The sequence below is a fragment of the Cryptotermes secundus genome, unplaced genomic scaffold (genome assembly GCF_002891405.2).
Source record: "Cryptotermes secundus unplaced genomic scaffold, Csec_1.0 scaffold310, whole genome shotgun sequence".
Taxonomy (NCBI): Eukaryota; Metazoa; Arthropoda; class Insecta; order Blattodea; family Kalotermitidae; genus Cryptotermes; species Cryptotermes secundus.
In genome coordinates, this window is record NW_019734354.1 from 823595 (window position 1) to 840905 (window position 17311).

The window sequence follows — 17311 nt, forward strand, 5'->3', positions numbered from 1 at the left end:
TTCCTGCGCCTTGCACGGAACATCCTGCAAGTCCCTGCACTAATGGCTTCATGTCTAGTGATACTGAGAGGGAGCGCCACCTGGGCCTAACACGACTACTTCAGCGTGTGGTTGTACACAACTCGTAGGACCATTCTGGTATCGACTGAGGATATACTTGATGTGTGAATATTGTTTAGTCAGAAACAACAAATTTTCTTCGTAGGTCGGAGTAATATGAAATATACAGGATGTTCAATCAAGAAGAAAACTTCGCAACATCGTTGACAGGGCCCAATATTCCTCACAGATTGTTCCTGTAACTGTAAATATAACGGCGCGCGTTTATCAGAGCTAATGACTCATTCTGCTATCAGCAGTTACAGCAGCAATCTGTGAGGAATGGTGCGCCGGGTCAGCGGTGTTGCGAAGTTTCCTCCTTAACTGAATGCACTGTATATTCGCATTGTGAAAGTAAATCAAGCCACATTGCGCCTGGGGGGACAAGATGGAAGGTACCGGGACCTGCTTTCCTAACATTTCAATGACTAACTTTCAGGCAACATAAGACAGAGTCATTATAAGTTAGGAAAGTCTCGTCACCTGCGCTAAACAAAATGTGGTCAAGATTTGAAGAAGGGCCTAGTGCGCTCTTCCTGAGGCTTTCAAGTGTCAGTTAACAGTCAATACAAAACTATAAAGACATATCTCGTGGGGAAATATTAGCTGAGTTGAACACTCGGTAAGAAGTACAAAGAATATATACCCAGTGGGTTGGCTCAAGCTGCGATATTCAGGTGTGGGTTCGGGAGATGTAGGATTCGGAAATACGCCATGAAACCGACTACCCTGCCCTAGATTTTTCGTGGATTTCTTCAGTACCTCCATGCAAATTCCGACATAATGCCCCAAGTAACGTCACGATCCATTCCATCCTGATTACATTACGATTCGACGCCATACACCTTGAGCTACTGACGTAAGAATGCAGGTACAGCTATCCGTATAACAGGCCGTGGAAGCCCATAGGTTTGTGAGGCGTCGAACCTTCCATACTTTTAGACAATCGGCTCACAGATGGCGGTGAGGTTGTCAGCTTTACGCGCCGGCCACTCTCCATCCCCAGGAAGATTCCTGGTAGTCACTTCTGTTAGTTTGAGCCGGCCCCAGGACCATATTGTGGCTGGTAGGATTAGGTCAACTGAAAAAAATCCAATGACCTCATCGGGACTTGAACCCGCGAAAGTCGGCTTGTAGCGTAGTGCTGTCATTACGTAATGTCGGGTAGCCATAGTAACGAAATGACTAAGTGTTAACACGTTGCCTTAGCGTACGGTACGCTGTTGGTTACGAAAAAGTGAACACTTATTTTTAGTGATCTGTGTGTTCTATTAGCACTGACAATATGTGAATTGTAGTACACTGTAAAAAGGAAACTCTTTGCGACTGATTATATGTGCGTGTCTTTCGTAGTAGGTGGCGCAAAACGCCGGCCTCAGCTTATCGGTCGACAATATAGAGAACCATCGAGAAATAAACAGAACGAAAACGTATACGATATGATGAGGCTTCCCAATAAATTCTCAACGGGTGTTGCAGTAAGTGACAAACAGCTTGTAGTGGAAAGTTATGCCAAGCCAAGTGCGTAATGATCCAGCTTTAATTTCTCCGGATTAAATCTGTATGTGAATTTGTACGTACATATATCACGTGGTAGCGTAATTCATTGAGGCACTGTTCTACAAGCCGGAAGGTAGCGGGTTCAAATCCCGATGAGGTTAATGTATTTTTACAATTGACGTAATCCTTCCAGCCGCACTAGGCCCGGGGGTCGACTCAGCCTCTAACAGAAATGAGTACCAGGAATATTCTTGGAATATTATTGGGGATAAAGGGCGGGCGGCGCGTAGGGCTGATAACCTTGCCGCCATCTATGAACCGATTGTCGAGAAAATGTAGGAACCTCCACGGCCTGTTGCAGGGACACCTTTACTTTTACTTACATATATGTATGTATGAATATATATATTTGAAGAAAGCAGTCTTCTGGGATTTGGCACCGTGTATATGTGGTGTTAACCGACGTTTCGGAGGAACGTATCGCCCCCATCTTCAGGGTAGAAGAAAAAGTATAAGAAATCTGCAAGCGACAACACCGTGAGAAACGGTAAAGCANTGTATTTTTCCAGTTGACCTAAACCTTCCAGCCGCACTATGGCCCGGGAGTCGACTCAACCTCTAACAGAAATGAGTACCAGGAATATTCTTGGANGTTTCTCACGGTGTTGTCGCTTGCAGATTTCTTATACTTTTTCTTCTACCCTGAAGATGGAGGCGATACGTTCCTCCGAAACGTCGGTTAACACCACATATACACGGTGCCAAATCCCAGAAGACTGCTTTCTTCATAGTCACCGCCGTGAAAGCCTCAAATCTTACAATATATATATTTGTTTGGAAGTCCGGTCGCTCACCTTGACAGTGCTTATTATCGGGCCTATAATCATCTAGGGACTGAAGGTGATTTTGACCTCTCGGGCCACCACATACATTTATGAGGGCCAGAAGTCCAGCGCTTCGACAACCTGCACTTCCTTCAATAGGATGGCCTGGTAACGTCTATGATTATGGACAGAGCAGCTGAAGATGCTCTCCGAAGAGTCAGATATTTATTCCATATCGACATGGCTGAGCGCCCGAGAATACTTCGCCTCATAAATCATTTGTTTTGTTTTGGTGTTTTAGTGTCCTCTGGGATGTGACATCGTGTGCTGCGGTTATACTCTACCGGCACCTACCTTCAGAGCATGATCCTAAATACGGGGGCAGCAGGTACCTCCATAGAGCCGGTAAAATGTCAACAGACTATATTAACCACTGCCCAGAAGACAATAACTTCGCGGAAAACACTACCTTCCGTCACGTGACTCCATTTAGTCCAAAATAAAATCGTTTCGGTGCAATGTACTCCCTCCAGCTTCAGAATCAACCATAAGGATGGAGGCGGTACGCTCCCCCTAAATGTCGGCAAAGGGTCAACACGGCTTTATACTTCAGAAGATAGTATTCTTCGAAGCCAACGCCACAAGAACATCAGATCTCAGAAAAACCTTCGTATTTAAGGCAAGTTAACTTTATATCTCAAGAGATTTTTGCTAAGATTAGTAATCGTGAGAGAATGCTGTGATATTGGATATAATAGGCCTCGGCTGACTAATTTTAAAAAACATAATATTATCTCATTCGATGGTTTGATATAACATCGTTCAGCCTCAACAGAGTTGTACAGTCGGCGATTAAATTCTGATCGCATGAATTACGTCATATGCTTTAACGCTTCCTTATTGTTCTCAAAAGTAATTGTAAAAGATATTGCGAACTGCGCAGGCGCAGATTTTTCTGTCTATTTATTTCGATCCGTAATAATCTTCATCCGCTCATATTTTGTGCGCTTACTCTAAGTGGCTGTTACGAACAGTGCGATGTTCCACACGACAAGCTACAGCAAACTGTCGCTTGTATTCCAGCACCGGGCCGTGAAATGTGAACCTATATGCAAAGAGCAAAGTTTGGGATCAGTACATCTCTCTGGAGGTCTGTAGATAATTATTGATCGCCATAAATGCATCCCGAAATCTAATTATGTACATCGGTTATTGTAAAGCCAGACTACGTGTGATGACAATGTGTTACTTAACTACGTTACATTAGCCAGTGAACAGACACGGCGATGCTGAAAGGTATGGCTGTAGAAGATCCGTGGATTCTGGTATAATTCTAGGGCATTTTATGGCACAAAATAATAAGGCTTGTGCATTTCGGTGTCCATACAAAGATGCATAAACGCTAATGGTGGTTGTGCTTCAAGAGAAGATACAGTAGCAGCCAGTGGAAGCTTCAAATTCGTCTCAACTGAATTTAGAAATGAACTTCATATTTTGCAGGAAGAACAACTTGCTTCAGCAGCAATATCACCTAACAACCTCCGGAGTGATAATTTGATAAAGAACCTGGGGAAAGAATGGAAAATCAGAACACAACCCTGGTTAGAGGAGCGAGAGAGCTAAATGTCAGCAGACACGACGAATACAGTCTACATAATGCTGTACTGGCCAAATAAGGTTTCACAGATGACACACTGACTGCATGAAGAGCGAGGAATGACGAGAGTTCTCGATACAGAGAACTGGTGATGTGCTAATGAGGTATGCGTATTCACATGTTACAGTTTTATGCAAAAAAAATTCAAAATTTAAATTTTAAAATTAATTTCAATAACGAAACACTAACATAAAAACTTGGTTTCGTTAGAAAACACATACATACACACACATAAATACGACAAAATTCTTTATGAACTTCAAGTCGAAATTTGAAGCTAGAAGTTTTAAGACACCGTACACAATATGTAAATATCACACTCGGACACGTGACATTACTACTCGTATATGTGTCTCAATACATCATAATTCAGCCCGACTTCAGGGGAGGAGTGCCCGACTCTTCCGCCAGAGTTAACATTCACAAAGTAGTCGCAAGCCATGCATCAGTTCCTTCTGTGTTCGACTTCCACCGTGCTGACTCAAACGAAGTCCTACTTACAGGAACATGTGCTCTAAACTAATAGCCTGCGACTGTGGGCCTATCTGTTTGCTTGCATGCGGTGCACTCCACAAAGGATTCTGCACAGGATCACGTATATCAAGTCGACGCAGCTGCTAGGTGACACAGGCTGGATGTCACTCTGCTACTCCATACACGAACCCCAACACTAAATTTAATACTGCAAACTGAGTGGCGAAATACGTCACAATAAAGCTTTGTACCCTTGTACACAATAAAATTTCGTATTTGCACATTCGGTGGCTTTACGTCTATTCAAATTTTATACAATTTCTTGTTGGTTCCCATCAAAAGTCGTTAAGAACATTTAACTTATATTCCACATTACGTTTCATCAAATTAACATTGTTTTTTAATTTATACTTTATCATTTTGATCCTGTGTTTCTTTTAATTGCTAGTGGGGTGGGACTAAGTCCCTTGTACTGCGACCACTTCTGGCCTATTGTACCAACCCCAGATGATAGGTGAGGGTGATTGTGAAGCAATTGATGGAATGAAGATTGACAGGGGAAATCGAAGTTCTCGGAGAAAAACTGCCCCAACACCACTTTGTCCACCACAAATCCCACTTTACCAGACCCGGGATCGTACTCGAACCGCCGGGGTGGGAAGCCAGCGACTAACCGCTTGAGATATGGCGCGGCCAATCCTGTGAGTTAATTAACTGTTTTAATTTTGGTGTCCTTGAACTAATCATGTTTCCCGTATAGTTTTGTTAGATTTTTGGTCGTTGCCCTCTTGAATATTCTTACCAGGGTGGATTTTTTTTTGTGGTTGTCTGCCATCACGGTCGTTCGTTGTGAGTCATACGGCAAACACGCAGGTCAAGGACACCAAAATTAAAACAGCTAATTAACCCACACGCCGGTCACGGTAGCCGAGAGGTCTAAGGCATGTACTGTCTTCGCTCGCTCGGAAGCCGAGATCGTAGGTTCGAATCCCACTCAGGGCATGGATGTTTGTGTGCGTTTTTCTGTGTTTGTCTACAGGTAGAGGCGTTGCGACGAGCTCATCACTCGCCCAAGGAGTCCTACCGAATGTGTAAGATCGAGAAAAAACCGAAGTGAACGGAGTTCATGAAGGTAGGCCTAGGCCCACTGGGGCTGTAGTGCCAAGGAAAAAAAATTAACCCACACAACCAGAAGTAACCCGAGGCAACCACATAAAAGATACTAAACAGCTTTACAGTGAGCAGAAGATCACAACATCCTGTACACCTAAAGATGGTCAGATAGGCCCAAACCTAACGACGAGTGAATAGTGATCGAAGTTGCACATAGACTGCATTGAAGCAAGACACAAAGTCAGATCTATGCAGCGCAACACGATGCTGCAATGTAACATTATTGATTTATTTGGATCAGCACAGACACCAGTGGCTGACACTTATGAAGACGGAAGTAAACCTTCGGGTTCCATAAATTTTGTGTGGCTGAGCACTGTTACCTTCTGAATAATGACTAGCCTCCAGTTAGTTAGTTAGTTAGTTGGCTAGTTAATTCCGCAATTACTACTTCCTCAAGAAGAACAAATTACTTGAGTATTAACATGAAGTGACGGTGCAGTTGTACTGACACAGCTCACATCCTGCGACCTGAACAGAAGTGGTACAAACCCAGTGCTGATGCATGCACTACCCCATGATCTTTTCAAGCGAGAGGTCAATTATTAATATTTCGTTCACAACCTTGTGTTCTTTTGTATTTTTGCAGAATGCCCTAGAGTAAGTAGGTAAGAAGACAAAAAGATAAAGCTATCCCTGTAACAGGCCGCGGAGACCCATAGGGTTGTGAGACGTTGAGGCTCCCACATTTTCTAGACAATCACAGATGGCGGTGAGGTTGTCAGCCTTAAGCGCCGGCCGCCTTTTATCCCCAGGAAAATTCCTAGTACCCATTTCTCTTAGAGGCTGTGTCGACCCCAGGGCCATAGTATGGCTGGAAGGATTAAGTCAACTGAAATACCCAGAGACTTCATCGGCATTCGAACACGCGACCTTCCGGCTTGTAGCATAATGCCTCAACAAACTACGCTAATGCGTGAAATATTTTTTGTATTATTATTTCAAGGTATTTCCTCTTTTCTTCTGTTCTGATATCCGTCCACAATCGAGAAAGGGGCACACACCTCGCTTTGCCCACCTCCTGCTGTCGCCCAATACTGGTGCCTAAAGCCTGTGACATATCCAAAGAACATCCGATGACTGTAGCAAGCAACTGGTCGCTCGCGTCTATCAGTTTCCGAATTCTTCAAAGTCAAGCTACTTACTTCCACGTCCACCATACACCCATTCATATGGCACAATAATTAGTTTCTGGGGTAATTTATCTCTGATAAGTCCACAAGATGAACGCTTCCAAGGTTCGATTCACAGACACCATAACGTAGCACTGCCATCCGTACTGCCTGTCATTAGTGTTTCTGGCTGTCAATACGAGGCCAACACCGCAATGCAGCATTGTTTGCGCCCATATCTGTCAACATTTACAGAGAAGGGAAATCCATCAATAATGGTGGTGAATATACTCCACATCTTGTTTGTTTACTCGACCTAAATACCAATTAATAATTCTTTCTCTCCTCAACATATTTACTGACATAGTGATATTAATTGGAACTGAAATTAATATCGCACTGACCCCAAAAGAATGTTTCTACTGCTGCGATTTTTAGATTTGCAGCGGGCATGTTCATCTTGAATCTAATGACTTCACTGGATGTTGCAAGAAGAGTAATGTACGGTCAGGTGTCTGAGGTTCCTTGACGAATAAGAACGGTTTCTGGATTGGGTGATTTGATTTATTAACGCCCTCGTTTATGATCTCTCTTATTCATAATTAATCATAGTGCCACCGCTAATCAACTCACTTCAGAAATCACAAGGACACCCTATCCGTTTCCTGGCAACGGATTTTTCACAGGAACTATCACTTCAGATCACTATGAAGTCCTCTTGCCATTTCCTGCAGCTGCAAATTCCGAACACTCCACCTAATTCTCTTCAGACTACTGTTCTGTACTTCTTCAACTGTTGCCAGCTTCGGAATTCGCTCTTATAACCTCTTTGCACGGACCCAAAGGAAAACACAGCGTGTACTGTTGATGAAGCTTATTTCTGTGCCTCTACCTATCATTAGAACTCCTATTGTTCCGTGTATTGTTTTACGCATTACCCAGCAATGGGTTGTTTACCAAAAATCTGCCTCCGAGAGAACGTGTTTATTGACCCGTTGCCTAGTATTGGATGTACCCGTTACAATACATTGTGAACTCAGCAGTCAACATATATAAGGTTGATGTAAAGTGGACCAATCAGTCAAGCATAGTTGCGAATGAAATAGCAAAATCATGTATAGATATTCGATTCTCAATTTCAATACACAGTGACAGCACGTCTGTTTCATTAATTCAGTTCACTGAACGTTTTCTGAACAGGTAGAAATTTAATAGCTGCTACGACTTACTGATATTTTCCACCCCTTGTTCAAGATTTCTTACGTGCACTCCGGCTCTTAACACGCATGCGCACAGTTATTCCAAGGGACCGTCTTAAATATGACATTCAGTTCAGCAGTCACTTTTGCAGCTGTAGTCTTCTTATTTTTCGTCACAATCCTACGCAATGTTCGTCTGTCTCGATCACTCAACATACATTTCCGTCCACGCTGGTGTTTACCGGATGCGGGTTTTCCAGTCCTCCTGTATGCGGTCATAACCTTGGATATTGTGCCTTGCGAAACACAAAAAAATCCTCGACTACCTTGGTTACGGGAGCACCCACCATATGGGCCCCAACAATTTGTCCGCTTTCGAATTCTCTTAGCTCTGACGTGATGCACACGAAACTGCACAGAACACTGTCTCGACAACAAGTGAAGCTTGCAACGTATTGCGGATATTGTACAGATTACGAGTTCTAAGTGTCCCACAGATCAGGTTGCGAACCCAGACCCCGTGTGTAGTCACTAGAGCTTCATAATATGAACAAAATGACTCGTTCACTGTTATAAAGGAGCAGCTGATAAGTCTTCACGTCGATGGTACCCCACTTCCAATTTTGCGTACACCACTGGAGCTGATTTTCGAGAAACGAAACCTGAAGATTCATACCATTAGGAAGTGACACAGCTTAAATATTTTNAGGTTGATAAGTCTTCACGTCGATGGTACCCCCATTTCCAATTTAGCGTACACCACTGGAGCTGATTTTCGAGAAAAGAGACCTGAAGATTCATACCATTAGGAAGTGACACAGCTTAAATATTTTAACCAATTGCTCTCAGTAATACGAAGCACGAACTTGTGAGGTGCGATCAACCAAATGTCTATTAGCATGAAATTTTGGGGGTGATGATTTCTTGAAAAAAGTGCAACTTTTAGTAAAGCAATATTTTAAGGACCGTGTAAAGATGTCACTTAATACAGTAAAACTTGGTTATAGCAACATCGGTTTCTGCGACACCTTGTCTATTGCGTCAGATATTCAATGGTACGAACTAATTCCTCATAAAGCAACTGTTTTTATACCTTGCTTAGTACGACATGCACAAATGCATCAACCTCGTACGTAACGTCATTTTCATTCCTGAATTTCTCTGATATGGACATTGAACGTAATTTAGAAAGTGTGTATTGGGCAAGTAACAGGAAACAGATGAAGATAANATAAGTCAGATTATATAGAACTAAAAGTTATTGTATAAAACAAGATAAAACTTAATTGATGTTATACAACATCGAATCAGCTGTTGATTTTTTACTTTTCATATGTTTCTATGGACCAATTGAAAGTTCGATATTTCATTTATATAAGAATGTATAGGAGGCCCATGATGTTGCAAATTAATTAATTGTGTAGTCGGTGCCTCATCTTATGAAGAATTGTCCGTACTGTATGGAAAGTACACACCGATGAAATTACCTGCCTACTGGTCCGGCAAGAATAATTGACGGATCACTGAAACTGTTTCTTGACGAATTGTTAGCAGGCTGCCAGTAACCCAGACGACACAGGCAAATGAAACAAACCACCTAAGTCTCCGGACCAAAAAGAGCAGGAAGGTTTGGCAATGATAATTTCAAAGCTGTGGACTTCTTTCGCACGCACACACACATACACACACGCACACACGAAATTCAAACCCTATTTTTATTATACTCATTTTCTTCCTTTACCCTCCTTTACCCTTACCGCTTTGCAATATGATCACAAATTAACATCCCCACACAAAATTCAGATTTTCTTACGGCCCTAACCACATGTTTCGTCCAATGTAGCATCCTTCAGTTCACTCTCCGAGCAAGGGTCTAATCCTTCGGGACCCGAAAGTTCAGCAAGCCAACCAGCGCTTTTCCTACTATACTGAAGTCAAGGAAAGACTGAACACGGGTGGTGGGGGTTCCAGTCGACCTGTTCCTCTATCCTACCTACACTGCACAGCACTGTTCTGTCAGCACCAATAACAAACGTAAAGAGAGAGAGAGACAGAATTATAAACAAACAATCTGTAGACGAAATGAAATTCACAATGCTACTGTTACTAGTGGCAGTGGAGACAAGACAAGGCACAGGGGTGATAGTTACTGCGTAGGCTGTAGGCCGCGCCATAGCTCAAGCGGTTAGTCACTGGCTTCCCACCGCGGCTGTTCGGGTTCGATCCCGGGTCTGGGGAAGTGGGATTTGTGGTGGACAAAGTGGCGCTGGGGCAGGTTTTCTCCGAATACTTCGGTTTCCCCTGTCAATCTTCATTCCCCCAATTGCTCCACAATCTCCCTCACCTATCATCTGGGGCTGGTACAGTAGGCCAGAAGTGGCCGCAGTACAAGGGACTTAGTCCCACCCCACTAGCTACAAAATAAAATACTGCTTAGGCTGGTTGGGGAGAACCTGTGTTCATTCTTTCTCTCACCCGGCTTCAGTACCACCTTTCTGCACCTACATAAAACATAAATAATCGTCCCGTGCCTCGCATCAAAATAATGGGGTGTCAAAATGAAATAGCCTCCAAATAAGAACTCTTTTGCAGCAAACAAAACACGGCGATGTATCTTTCAAAGTCATGATGATGTCACGCAGTGTATCATGATTTAGAAGGGCGCTGTGTGCTGCAAAGGGTCTACGACACAGCACGAAGGTGAACAGGAGGAAGACGAAGGAGAATATGACAACAAAAGGAGAATATGGCCAGTTTTACGATTTGACGCCGCCTCCACTAGGGGCGCTAGTGTGTATTCACAAAGCTCCGCAGGTTGTAATGGCCTCTTAAACACACAACACAGCCACTACTTGTGTCAGCATGGCACAGCTCGCCGGCTCACACCCTTTCCTCACATCATACCGTCTGGCAGTTGGGGCACAAAGGGCATACGGAACAGTTAAATCAACTAATGAAAATAACACCACTTCTTGTCATCAATTTGAAATGTACGAAGAGCACTTACCATTAGTTTGGCCGCGCCATAGTTCAAGCGATTAGTCGCTGGCTTCCCATCGCGGCGGCCCGGGTTCGATCCAGGGTCTGGTCAAGTGGGATTTGTGATGGACAAAGTGGCGTTGGGGCAGGTTTTCTCCGAGTACTTCGGTTTCCCCTGCCAATCTTCATCCCACCAATTGCTCCACAATCACCCTCACGTATCATCTGGGGCTGGTACAATGAGCCAGAAGTGGCCGCAGTACAAGAGACTTAGTCCCACCCCACTAGCAATAAAAAAAATACACTCAGTTTGCTTTAGTGTGTTTGTCCGTTTATTCCAGCTTGTGGAGGGGGCTTTCAGTAAGTTATTTTCTCTTAATTTTATAATGCAAGCGAATACTTGCACAGAACAACGATGGATGAGTTTCAACTGTATGTATAGTGCAACAATTCTGGTGCGTTTGCTTACTACAATTCAATTATTTCGAAAACCGTAATGAGGAGTACAATGGACATAAAATGTGTTTGTACGTGTTCCATTCTAAATACTATTTGCTTCGATAAATATTTAGTGAGTTGCGAGTGAGCTATTCTCGGCATGCGAACAGAAACCCATACCGATCTTCATGTAACGTGTCTATCATTGTCCTCGTCTTGTGGGGCAGGGAAATATATATATACACATCCGGAGAGTAAGCAGTTTCACAGGCGGGATTTTATTGCAGAAGTTGCCAACGTAACATGACTGCTACTGAAATTAACAGTAAAGTTCCAGTGGTTAGGCACTGTACATTTCAGGCAATACAAAGGAATAACCGAATCATTCAGATATAACAATAAGGAGAACAGTGGCGTAAAGTTGAATTTTGCCTAAAGGAGTCATATTACAGTAATGTGAACCGGGGCTGAGCTCCAGTGGCGTGATAGTCATATTAAAGGGAGCCAGCAGGTGGCTATATAAATCTAACATTGCCCAGAAATTGTTACCGTTGCTACCATGAGTCGGAGAAATGACAAACTTTGTGATTGGATTGATCTGGCCGATTATTGAATGAAGTCGCAGAATGTTACTTCCGTATATTGTTTAAAAAAAGACTATAACATTGCAGTTGTATTAGTCTGCATCAGGTTTCAATCCAGCAGGAGAATACTGATGATAAGCGGAACTATTGACTCTAATATCGTGATTGGATTAATCTAGTTTCAGACTCGATCCGGTAGTGAAGTAACAGATAATAACTATAAATTCGTGATGGGATTATTCTGGCTCCACCCTGGGCCCAAAATATAGTAACTGTACATAATTCTGTGATGCCATTAGTCCGGTTAAGAATGCGTCAAATGGCAAGATTTGAAGAGAGTGCAGCTTACGCACGATGCAGACTGAGCTAACACGCTTAAGGATGCCGAGCATTGCGTACGAGTAGTTAGTGGTCAGAATGTATGTCGTGTGATTCACAGAAGTGTATGGATAGTATCTCAAAGAATAAAACAGTCAGAAATAAGACTTTAAAAATTTATTAAATAATAGGGAAACCTAACAGATAAATTTTCTGTTGTGAAAAGCAAGAGAGGGGGAAGATATTGAATAGAACAGGAATTGGAAACAAAATGAGAACATAAACGGTTGTTGCCATAGCAACGAACTGTATTCATACGGTTTCTACGATGGATACAAATTGTTCTGTGTTTCAGAATAGAAGATGTAAAAAAGTAGAGGGGAAAGAGTAATTATTTATGTGTGTGTTCTTGTGCACCTGAGACGCTCTCAGTACATGGACCGCCTGTATGGCATCGAATGGAATGGGTGATCAGTGAAAAATTGTTTGGAAATAATAACCAAGTTGCCATGACAAAATTTTAGTATTATACCAGCGGACATATCTTCCAGGAGAGTCTGGGGAAGATTTTACCGGTTCTCACGGTCTCTTCGCTTGCAGATTTCTTATATTTTTTCTTCTACCCTGAAGATGGAGGCGATACGTTCCTCCGAAACGTCGGTTAACACCACATATACACGGTGCCAAATCCCAGAAGAATGCTTTCTTCATAGTCACCGCCGTGAAAGCCTCAAATCTTATAAGGATATTCTGGTTTCAAACATAGACATGAGCCCGGAATCTTCCGAGTACGTTTTGTGACGTACTCCGCTTTCTAAACCAATGAAAAGGGCATACGAAATCTTGCTATAAAATTATTCCTAAGCACTGACCGTCTTTTTAAACCCGGTACTTCGGTTGCGCATGGGGTCAAATATAGCCGGAAGCAGAAGCCATAATTGCAGAGGGAGCTAAGCTGACGCAATTATCCATAAACACCCACCATCTTGGTCTCAGTTAGTGGACTGTACCAAATCCTCTCCGCATGTGGCTGATTACAGCCAGGTCTAAAAGAAATAACAGTACATACTGAATGTGATCACAGGAAGCGGGAACAGGGATGTGGTCACCGAAGTTGAGATCGAGGTTTTCACAGAGAAGAGAGACTAGGGCTATTACTGCCTTCTGGAAAGTGACCCGTGTTGTCTAACATATATTGAAAGATATTGCTGCCTCATTGTTCCTGGATCTCCTCTACCCTGAAGGCGGCTCTGTGGGTTCCATCATAATGTTGGCACATATATACGAAACTACACGGTGTAACGCCCCATAAGACAATAGTCTTAATCACTACCACGTGAACCTCATTGCGGCTTCTGGGTTTTGAAACCGTGTTCCAGACTGGTAAGGCGAACCGGCGTGTCAGAGGAAAACACTTGTAAATGGAGGCTCTATGATCCTTCAAAACTTTAGTATCACCTACCAGACTACGCGGTGTCATAACCTAGAATGAGAAAATATGAAACTTCATCGCTGTGAAATCCGAAATCCTGAACTGGAGACAGTACCCTTATATTCCCACGAAACGCTGGTGTCTCCCTGCTAGTCTGCGTGGTGCTTCAAGCCACAACTGCATGGTGTCTCCCTGCTAGTCTGCTAGTAAATTTTCATTTACTTCATAATACGAGTATGATAGTTTAAGGTAAAAGGCAAAGTTGTCCCTGTGCTTAACTAATTAACACTACGTTGTGAAAACGTATGGGGAGGTGGATGTACGTGTATACATTAAAGTTTTCTTGACTTCGGCACTAGTTGATAGTGAGAAGTCAGCTTCACGCCCCGGCCACCTTACCCCCGGGTAAAGAGTCCTCGCCATCCATTGAATAGGAGACTGGGTGGGCCACAGAGCCAGTCTGGACGACGTGGAAAATAGAAAATTCTTTACACCACCGGGACTCGAACACCGACCCCTCTGTCGTCCAGCCCGTAGCCAGTCGCTAAACCGACTGCGCTATCCCAGCTCCTAATGCGATCGTTTAGTATATTTATACACACATATAAACACACACACAATACAGTCCTCAATGCAGCTTGAATCACCGCTTAGTCTATGCTTTCATGAATATGCAATAACATATTCCGGTATGTGACGGTTCGCATATACTCGCAGTGCTGCTATACTGTATCACAGTATCTCGGTATATTACAGCCCGTAAATGCTGTGCATCCGAAAATGTTTATTATTTAAACCAATCTGCCGACTTAAAATCTCACATATAAAATGAACCCAGAAGCTAATCTTATTTTTGAAGACGCTGTCATATTGGACGAAATTACAATGAAACTTTCTGCCTAAATATGAAGACAGAGGACAGTACTGCTCATGACATAGCACCGAGGGTTCCTTTCCTTCAGCAGTGAGACGACTTTGGTTTTTAATTTTACATATCCATTGAAGCAAATTTTGGATTCTTAGAAAAAGAAGTCTGATAATTGTGTGAATTCGAGTTCGGGCTGAAAATAGGGGAAGTCACAGGGGAGCCATTTTCTTTATCATTCAGAGTTACAGAACCAGGGACAGAAACGAAATGATCACTGGGGCCGCTGGTGAGGCGCAGCTTCACTGAAAGAATTTCGCTGAGGGTAAATGTTCTGCTTCAAGCCAGGATAGGAATATTCACAGTAATTAACAACCGTGTGGGGCAGAGTCCTTTAGGATCTGCTGCTCAGACACTGATGAGAGCCCAAGAATTTTATGGAACTCGGAAGTTCTTTACCATGATTACAAGGGTCTGCCATTGGTCCCTATCCAGAAACATATAAATCCATTCCACCCTCTCTTCTCCTATTTCTTTCAAATCCCTTTTAATAATATCCCCATAAAAGCAGTAGGTCCTCCCAGAAATCTGTGTTCAGGTTTTTGAAACAAAATCTGTATGTATTTCTCTTCTCTACTACGCATGCTAAAGGAATATTCATAACCAAACTGATTAATTTAAATCATTATACTAATTCAAGGTATCACAAAGTTAAGGAATGACACAGTGTCAACTTTTTCACACGTTTCAAAGGCAGGACATCGCAACATGTGATTCCGTGAAGCCAAGTCCTGTTTGAGACGTCAACAGATGCTCATTAATGCAAAGATTTCACAGAATTTTACGGAGCAGAAGATTCATTCGGAGAAGTTCATGGAGGTAGGCCTAGGCCCACTGGGGCTGTAGTGCCAAGGGGGGGAAAGAAGATTCATTATCACGATTAGCTCGCAAACTGGTCTCCCTCCTGAGCCACATTAATCCACTCCATAACATCCCATCCTATTTCTCTATTATCTATTTTCGTATTATCCTCACATTTACGTATAAATCTTCCTTCTGTTCTATTTTCTTCAAGCTGTCCTATGAAAATTCTGTATGTATTCATCTTCTCTGCAATGTTTGCTACTTGCCCTGCCAATCTTATTCTCCCTGATTAGATCATTTTAATGTATCTGGCGAAGAGCACATGTTATTCACCTCAGCACCTGGTTCTCGAAATCCCTCAGTCCATGTTTATCTCTTGATGACGGACACCAAAATTCACACCCAAGCAAAAGTACAGATTATAGAAGCGCAATTAAAGTGTGTAGCCGTTTCCTCATCGATTCGCTTAATTTTCTAAGAGCTCTGCGTTGGTTTCCTGAAAGTGATGAGTAGTTTTAAATTGGAGTTTGGTTCCTATAACGTCTAGCTAGTCGGTAGGTATGAGATCCCAGGTCCTATAAATGGATTGCATAATTGTGTGAACGCTGGAATAAATGTGAGAAGACGATGCATAGGCGCTTGACTAATCGTAGAATATCGCAAACTACGATTTAATAAAAAATCACTGCTGAAATATACAGGGCGTTCAATGAAGGAGGAAACTTGGCAACACCATTGACCGGGCCCAATATTCCTCATAGATTGTAACTGTAACGGCGCGCGTTTATCAGCGCTAATGACTCATTCTGCTATCAGTAGTTACAGCAGCAATCTGTGAGGAATGTTGGGCCGGGTCAGCGGTGTTACGAAGTTTCCTCCTTAACTGAACGCACTGTATTTGCTTATATACTTGAAGAACATTGAGCTAAACTAATTATTCTGTACACGTAACAGTCTCAGTTTTGCTGCTGGGAAAGGTCTGGTTAAATGCAATCGCAACGGTGTATAGGTAGAGATCGTAAGAATGAACATTAGCAGATTCTGTTCAAAATGTATCTCAAAGTTCCGGAGTATAATTTCTATCTTTCGGAGATGAAGTTTCTTCTTGGAAGCCTAGGATGTGAGTCTCTGAAGTACAATTACGCATGACTTAAACGTGTTCCTCAGTTCTGAATCTGAAAATTTCAAAAGATAGAAGCTTGATTCTGATTGGATCATATACAAGATCGCAAACGATATTGAGGGAACGACGAATTTTGAAATATAAGGGCTACCCCTTATATTTCAAAATTCGTCAAAATGGGTCTGAAGGTTTCTTATTCAAGCTTCGCCGAGGTGCCCTTTACTTCCTTTTGCGGCCTCCCACTATGCAACGATGTATTCGGAACAGGCACACAAGTCATAAAACGAAAAGCAAGGAAAACATTTTTAATTCCAAATTTGGGTAGTTCACGGTTAGCATGCAGATTCTAAAGAACAGAAATGACATTCCTTAAATCAATTAATTCCTGATTTTCTCCAAAATTTCTGTCAAATCAAGTACAGAATACCCATTATAAAATGATACGACTTATACCGGATTCCGGCAAAGAAAAACCTCCAGAAACTGCTGGTACAAATCAGAAGCGCAGACTTTAACAACTATCTTAATTAATTTACTGCGAAAATTCTGAGAGAATCAAAATATATAGAAGAATTTCATAAATAATATAATTATGTAAGATTTGAGGTTTTCATGGCGGTGACTATGAAGAAAGCAGTTTTCTGGGATGTGGTGCCGTGCAGATATGTAG

General features: G+C 42.5%; 1 protein-coding gene across 5 annotated transcripts in view; it reads right to left on the reverse strand.

Annotated features, from left to right (window-relative positions):
* Window positions 1-17311, reverse strand: part of LOC111868839 (agrin) — a 922237-nt gene that overhangs the window by 553093 nt on the left and 351833 nt on the right. The gene's annotated exons all lie outside the window — the stretch shown is intronic.